Genomic DNA, 8,497 nt, shown 5'->3' with positions numbered 1-8,497 from the left:
GAATTTATTTTATTTTAAATAGTTATAAATTTACTTTTTTATTGTCGATTTTACGATCATTCTGTGTATCGAAAATACGTTAGTGCAGTTGCTTGATAGATGTTAGATTTTCTCTAATTCTTGACAAATAATATGTGTTAGAAAATATGTTATAATATTACCAAAGAGAAACTTGAGTTTATAGTTTTATTTGCTACGTGATTTTTACTCAAAAAATCTATGCATTAGCTGACCATGTGTGGGAATATTCGAGTTTGTTAAAAAGCTATTAAAAAAGTACATAAATTAAATCGTTGTTTAAAGTATTTTAGAAAAAATATAAAACAAAATTGTTAGTCACATGTTATTCTAAATTTTGTCGTTTCACGAAGTAGCCATAAAAAACCGAGTAATATTAAAAAATACTGAATTTTATTGTAGTTTTATTTAAAAATAAAAAGAAGTAAAATCTGGTCAGTCTGGGACTGACAGACATCTGTGGTTCGACCCGGAACAAAATAACTAACTAAAAAACTAACCAGAAACCAACTCTTTTGGGTCACCATTTATGGTTTACTCATACTTTATTTAGGGTTTGTTGGTGGTCGTTGGCGGTTATTTAAACTTAGTTTATTCGTAGATGGTTATCGGTTCATTAACGATAATTATCCGATTATATATTACAGTAAAAAAATGACTGTATAGACTCGTTGACTGTTAAGACTCTCTTAAGGTAGCCAATTGCCTCGTCATCTAATTAGTGACGCGCATGAATGGATTAACGAGATTCCCTCTGTCCCTATCTTTTCGCGGGAACATAATAGTCTCTTTATGCGATACTTATGGGGAGAGAGGAGTCATAAGCAGAAACGCACGAGCGAGTAGGCACTCTCTGATTCCTTGATCTATACACTGCGAGAATATAATTGTCTCATTATGCAGTACCGAGGAAATGGGGAAGGTTTATTCGACCGAGTCTTCGTTTTCGTTGACCGAGTCCGTTAGTTGAGCGCACGATTAGAATGGTGGGCTATCCTCTTCCTACAGAAACTCCGCGGGATCCGAAATGTCTCTATATGCGGTACCTCTGGAGGGAGAGGAGGGCTACAAAGATGTAAAATAATTGAAAACGTCCGCAGATAACCGCACGTGAGAGTTGGAAACTTAGGTCAAACCATTAGGGATTCCTAAGGCTAAAAGTCATATTTTACATCATGTCACTAAAAGAGAACAGCAAGAAAATCAATCTGTTCGAATTACTTGAAGTGACAGAGCATCATAACGCTTTGATGCAAATGCACCGTCATCGTATTAGTGACGAGCATAATATTATGACCAACGAGAATCCCTCTGTTCCTATTCCTCCGCGGGAATTTAATTGTCTCTTATGCGGTACTTATAGTGATAGAGGAACCATAACGGAGGTACACACGAACGAATGGGTGGCTTCCGCTCCTGGTTTTTACACCGCGGGAATTTAATTGTCTCTTGATGCGGTGACAAGGGGTGGCGGGAGAGACCAATTCGAGAAGGTGACTTCGATGACTGAGTCCGTTGGCCTGAGACTACCAACACTGGAAGTTCGTGAAAAGTAATGAAGTACTATAAACCTATAGTATATCATGACGAACACTCCAAGTGCCCGTGGGTAGCCTCTATTTCAATATATAAACACCTCTTGCACGGGCAAGAACAAAAATGTGACCATGCTATGCAGCGCTAGCTTGTGGACCTCTTTGAAAAAGTCCAAGAAACAAGTGAAAACGAGGCAAAATAACAACAAAATAGCATTGCTCACAAGAAAATGAAACTGTTTGCGTACATGCCTGTCATGGATCCTTAATTTAAGACCAAGACAGGTCATGTGTACTCTCGAAATATCACGAATCGGCTCATTAATTGCAATGAACACTGTTTACGCTCGGTTATTATGCACCTGTAAAACTTGATTATACCTACAATGCAGAACACAAATATACGTAAAGCCTCGGATTTGGTAACTCGGCACTTGAGAGTTATCGTAGCGGACTGTACCGCAGATCCCCAAGTGCACCTCGAATATATTAAAAAGGCTAGCCTACAGGACAACTCTTCACCTCAGCATTCTGGGTGGAAGAACCTAGGGCACGTAAACAGAAATCATAACCCAAAACCAAGTACCCTCCGCATTATGCAAATTAATGCTGGCAGGGGAAAAACGGCTATGGAGGAAATTAGAATGGAGCTTGATACTGGACGAGTGGATGTGGCCCTTATTCAAGAACCATACACACTCCGCGGAGAAGTCAAAGGGCTTGGCAATAATATGAGAGTCGTATCACATGGTGGAGGAGGAGAACCCTTCGCTGCCATCGCCATACGACGCAAGGATCTTGATATCCTTGCAATAGGCCAACTATGCTCGGAGAACTTCGCGTGCGCCAGTGTTACCGGTACTTTTGGCTCAATATATTTGATCAGTGCCTATTTTAGATGCTCAAAAGCAGATAAAAAGGAACTGATCGCTCCCCATCTAGACGAATTAGAAAACATTCTAAGGACGCTAGAAGGGAAAAAAGTACTGGTCGCCGCAGATGCCAATGCAAAATCCACCAAATGGTGGAGCAAAGCTACTGACAAACGTGGCGAAGCTCTAGAGGAAGCGATAGCGTCACACAATCTCGAAATTGTGAACAAACCTGGTCAACAGTATACCAGAGTTCACAATGGACAGAAGACGAATATTGATGTAACCCTGGTAACACAGGATCTCAGTAACAATATCGCTTCATGGATGGTTAAAGATGATATAGTGGACAGCGACCATAATGTTTTGGAAACTGTACTAAAATTTGAATCTAAAAAGCCATCCATCCGAAAAGTGCCAAGAAACAAGTCATTAACTCATTCAACCCCAGAAAGGTTTAACCTTGATAAGGCCAATTGGCGCAAGTTCCAACTGAAACTAGCTAATATTAAAGGACCTCTGAGCAATGCAAAAATTATGAGTGCCAAGGATGTGGAAACATATGCAAAGCAGCTCGAAAATATAATACTGCAAGCCGCTGAGAAGTCTATCCCGAGAAGGGGGCAAGTTATCAGAAGGGTACCCTGGTGGAACGTAGAACTCTCTAAACTCAAGAGAAAAACCTACAGAATGAGAAGAATGGCTCAAAACACGAGAGCTCATAACCACGAATCGTTGGAGATCAAGTATAGAGCGCAAAATGCTAACTATAAAAACTTGATCAGAAAAACTAAGCGTGAATGGCAGCAAAAGCTCGCCACGAAACTTGGTAACGAAAACCCGTGGGGAGAGATATACAAAGTTTCAACAAAAAAGGTGAAGACGCAGCAGGTCCTGAGTACAATCAAAAAAGGTGATGAAAGCTCCCTAGATTGGAAAGAGACCGCAAACATCTTATTGAACACTCTCATACCGGACGATTCGAACATGAACGAAACATCCACTCATGAAGCCACTAAAAGGAGAGCAGAGGCAAACATTTCGAATATATTGGCACCTTCTTTTACAGCAAAAGAAATCGCCACCACACTGTTTGACCTCAAAAATAATAAAGCTCCTGGCAGAGACAAGATTGAGACTGAGATGATAAAAAAGTCCTGGGGATGCTTGAGTAAAGAGTTTCACGACTTGTTCAACGGATGTTTAAAATACGCTACGTTTCCTGAAGTCTGGAAGACTGGTCTCCTGGTAGTTCTAAAGAAATCACCAGAAAAAGAGGCGAGTGATCCGAAATCATATCGGCCAATATGTCTCCTACCAATATTAGGAAAATGGCTCGAAAAATTGATTTCGAAGCGTCTCCGACCAGTCCTCGACGACGTCAGATACTCTTCACCAAGGCAGTACGGTTTTAAAGCCGAAAAATGTACTGATGATGCTATAGTTCACTTGAAAAATATAGTGAAAAATAGCAAGGACAAGTATGTCATGGCAATCGCATTTGATATATCAGGAGCGTTTGATAATGTCTGGTGGCCATCAATAATAGCCAACCTTAATATAAGAAAGTGCCCATTGAATATATTGAATCTCGTTAGGAGTTATCTTTCGGAGAGGAAAATCCAAATGCTGGCAAGCCATGGAATAGCCCAGAAGCAAGTCAGCAAAGGCTGCCCACAAGGATCCATACTTGGCCCGGAGTTCTGGGATCTCATATTTGATGAGATTCTCACAACACTGGAAGCCGAAAGTATAAAGTGTCTAGCGTATGCTGACGATCTAGTGATCCTTATAGGAGGCAACTCACGAAAAGCTCTCGAGGAACAAGGACACAAAGCGGTTGGAATATTATCAAATTGGTGTAAAGACCAAAAGATGAGCCTAGCAACACATAAAACAAACCTGATTTTATTAAAAGGCAAACTTGACAAAGAACGTCCGCCAAGAGTCTTCGTTGATAATATAAAAATTCAGTCCAGCACAACGATCCGCTACTTGGGTGTTAATATATCCGAAAAACTCAAAGTAAACGATCACGTGCAAATAACAACTGAGAAAGCCTTATCAATCTTCAAAGGAATCTCTAGAGTTGCAAAAGCTGATTGGGGACTAAAACAGAGGACATTGAATATTCTTTATAGAGGCCTCTACGTCCCCATAGTCACATACGCAGCTGCCAGCTGGCATGACTGCTTAGAATATAAAGACAAGCTAGCTCTCACGAAAAACCAAAGAGAAGTTTTGATATTTATCACCAAAGCATATAAAACGGTATCAACAGATGCCTTGCAGGTGATAGCAGGCCAACTTCCAATTGATCTCCAAGTCACTAAAAAAGCACTCGAATATAATATTCGTAAGAATATAGCTTTTGAATATGAAAATACAATTTTCAATTCACTTAGTGACAAAAAAGATCAAGCCAAAGCCAAAAACATCCTTGAAAATATAGTATTAGATGTTTGGCAGAAGCAATGGGAGAAATCTCAGAACGGACGAATAACGTACAGCTATTTTCCATCTGTGAAAAGCAGGTACTTCTCTAAAGAAGAATATAACCACTATACTGTCCAATTTCTGAGCGGGCATGGAGACTTCCAATGGAAACTTCATAGCAGAGGCCAGACTAAGACAGCAACATGTGGTTGCGGATTTAGAGAAGAAACGCCTGATCACATTTTGAGAAACTGTACTCTATACAACGAAGAAAGAACAACTTTGATAGACAAAGCTCTAGAAAAGGGATTCACTTGGCCAGTACAGCCTTCAGACTTAGTATCTTCTAATCTATCAGGCGCGTTCAATATATTTACAAAAAGCGTCCTGAAAAAGAAACAGTTAGAGAAAAGTCAGAAACTTGGTATAATCTAACGTGAACAGATGGCAACGAACCGGCTCATGGATATTTCCACAGAATAGGCAACGATTTATCACTTGAAAACAGGAATGATTTCTGGAAACGTGATCTCTTAATTCTTTCACAAAACGCACCGCAATAAAATTGAATATTGATAATAAGAACCAAAACTTTAAATATGAATATAGATTATAAGAACCAAAACTTTAAATATGAATATGGATTATAAGAACCAAAACTTTAAATATGAATATGGATTATAAGAACCGAAACTTTAAATACGAATATGGATAAAAAGAACCAAAACTTTAAAATATGAATATGGATTACTGTCTTACACAACTGCAAAATGCAATCATGCAAAGTAGTTCTGTAAGACAGAAAAATACACACAATACCGCGGGAAAGTAATAGTCCCTCTATGCGGTAACCCCGACAAGTACGAGGCAACGAAGGAAGGAGGAGAAGAAGAGAAGCGGCCAGGTCAACAACAACAAGGACAACAGGTCAACAAGGAAGCGAGAGCGAACAGGACATCAACATCTAGGTCAACAGGTTCGGAGAAAATAAGTAAGAACTTATAACTAGAATTAAGCTATTAAACCCTATACTTTCATAAAACTGTGGTTGTAAGGCGTACAACCAAGAGTGTACCTCCCCGTGGTTCCCCGTGGGTGCAAAGTCAAAAAAGGCTTTGTAGCTAAATCACTCTTCCACAGCTCGAGCCAGTGGTCAGCGCTGGATTTTTGCAAGTCTGGGAACTTGGTATGGTTTGGTTAGAGAGACAGATTAACGTACTTGTACGTGCCAATTAAGAACTGGCTTAGTCGCAACTTTGTTGCAGCTTGTAAGGGCCCTTTGTGGCCTAGGTAAAGCACAAAACGACTATCTTCTACTGTATAGACTCGTTTACATTGAAAATAATTTGAAACTATGCATAAATAACAAGGTTTCAATGATAATTTATTGTTTTAGTCATATGAATATGGTCACAACATACAATATTGTATAGAGACGATACAAATAAAAAATACATAGAAAGAACAGAAAAAAATTGAGCAATTGTAAAATTCTATAATTATGGATGTATATATTCAGAATCTCCAGAATCTATTTCAGAATCTTCCATAGATTGATTTCTCAAAGGTTCTTCTTCTTTCCGTCCGCTTCTAACTGGTGATTTACTCACTAGAACTACTTACATGTGGATAACATAAACTTATTCAACTACATGCTGATGTTTTTGACGTTATCTAATCACTAAATGTCAAGCGTTGTACCAATGGAACAAAATGATCTTCAAGATATGCTGGATGGTGTTGACTTGCAATATTACGCGACAATTCAACTGCTTTGTCACGTACAACTAATCCTTCAACAGCTTCCAATGTTTCAAGTGGTAGCTAAAATTTATTATTGGAGTGAAACTTCTTTTCGCAGGGTAGTGAAAAAAAAGTCAGGGTGTCGGCCATGTAACGCTCGAAGCAAGCGACCGCTCGGCGCAAGCGAACGCTCGGACCGAGCAAGCATTTGCCCATATAACTAATAAGAGTGAGTGAGTGAGTGGCTACGAGCGAGAAAAGAGATATGCTTTGAATGAATGTGTGTGTGCGTTGCCAATAGTGTACACTCAGAGAAGGATAAGTTAACAGTTAACATACCAATATGTTTACATTAAACATACAAAAGTTTAATGTTAAGATATATATATTAACAATAAACATAGATATCTTAACTGTTAACATACGTATGTTTATAGTTAACATACGTATCTTTATGCGGCCAAATATTTTGATGCGCCAGTCTACTTCTTGTCATCTTTTTTTTTTGACATTATATTGTGATACTATTCTAATTGTAATATAATATAATATGTACTTGTTTTGTTATAAATTTATTTAAATTTAGTTTTTTTGTAAATTCATTCTTAATTTTACATTCAATTTTCATATTTACATACGTAAATGTCTTCAACTATCAGCCTAACCTTCAAATTGTGTCAATTACGGATATCTTAATAGTTAACATACGCATATTAACTATTAAAATACGTATGTTTAATGTTAATACATATATCTTTGATGTAAACTTATCAGCCACCACCCATTTTAACATGGCATATGTTAACATTAAACAGGATATGTTAACTGTTAACATATCCTTCTCTGTGTGTAGCTGATCGGTTCGCAGCGCTTATGAAAATAATGAATCAAAAAATTATAAATGAATACATATACTCAATTGAAAATTATTATTAGTATATTTATGTTATTGATATTATTATTATAATTATTATTTTATTATTAATATCGATATTATTATTATGGATATAATGAATACCAATGATATTATTACTATTATTAAATTGATATTATTATTCTTCATAATATTATTGAAATTATTATTATTTATAATAATATTATTGATATCTATAACGATAGTATAAATAAAAATAACAACAATAATTTCAATAATATCATTGATATTATTATTATAAATATCATATTGATATCATCATTTATACTATAATAGGGTTCTTTGATTCTTAGAAAAAGAATCGATCTTCAAGAATCGAATTTGCAAGAATCAGGTAGCCGATATATCGCCACAAAAAGTACTCGATTCATAAAGAATCGATTAAAAAATCGTGTTTTTATAATTATTTTTTTATTAATTTTTTTAATCATACATTATTTTTTATGTATACACAATATTAATAGAAAAAATTAGCGTGTTGCGAGTACGCGCGGGGTAAGTGAAACTTCTTTCAGAGTAGTTTTATGTCACGCTGAATATTAATAATAATAATAATAATATTAATCCTGACAATAATATTCGAATATAAATATTATTAGTTAATAATAATTATTAGTATTTATATTTCAAATATTATTATTATAAATTTTATTATTTATATCGTCACATTAATGGAAGAAGGGCGTAAGTGCCATTTTTAGGAATTTTTTTTTTCTAAAAGAAAAAGGGCGTGAGTGCGAATTTATAAATTTTCGGGCTTTGCATCTAATTTTAAGGCTTAAAGAAAAAAAAAAAGTGCGTATGTTCAGGGACTTACGCCTTTTTTCCATTCTCAAAATCATTTTTAATAAAAGATGAAGATTTGTAATTATTTTTATATTTTTTGTATTGATAATAAATTATGTATAATTATCAGTATACAATCAATAATTTAAAAAATCCTGCCATTAAATAAATTT

This window comes from Aphidius gifuensis, linkage group LG2, assembly GCF_014905175.1.
Source record: "Aphidius gifuensis isolate YNYX2018 linkage group LG2, ASM1490517v1, whole genome shotgun sequence".
In the NCBI taxonomy this organism is placed as follows: Eukaryota; Metazoa; Arthropoda; class Insecta; order Hymenoptera; family Braconidae; genus Aphidius; species Aphidius gifuensis.
This window is presented reverse-complemented; position numbering follows the sequence as displayed.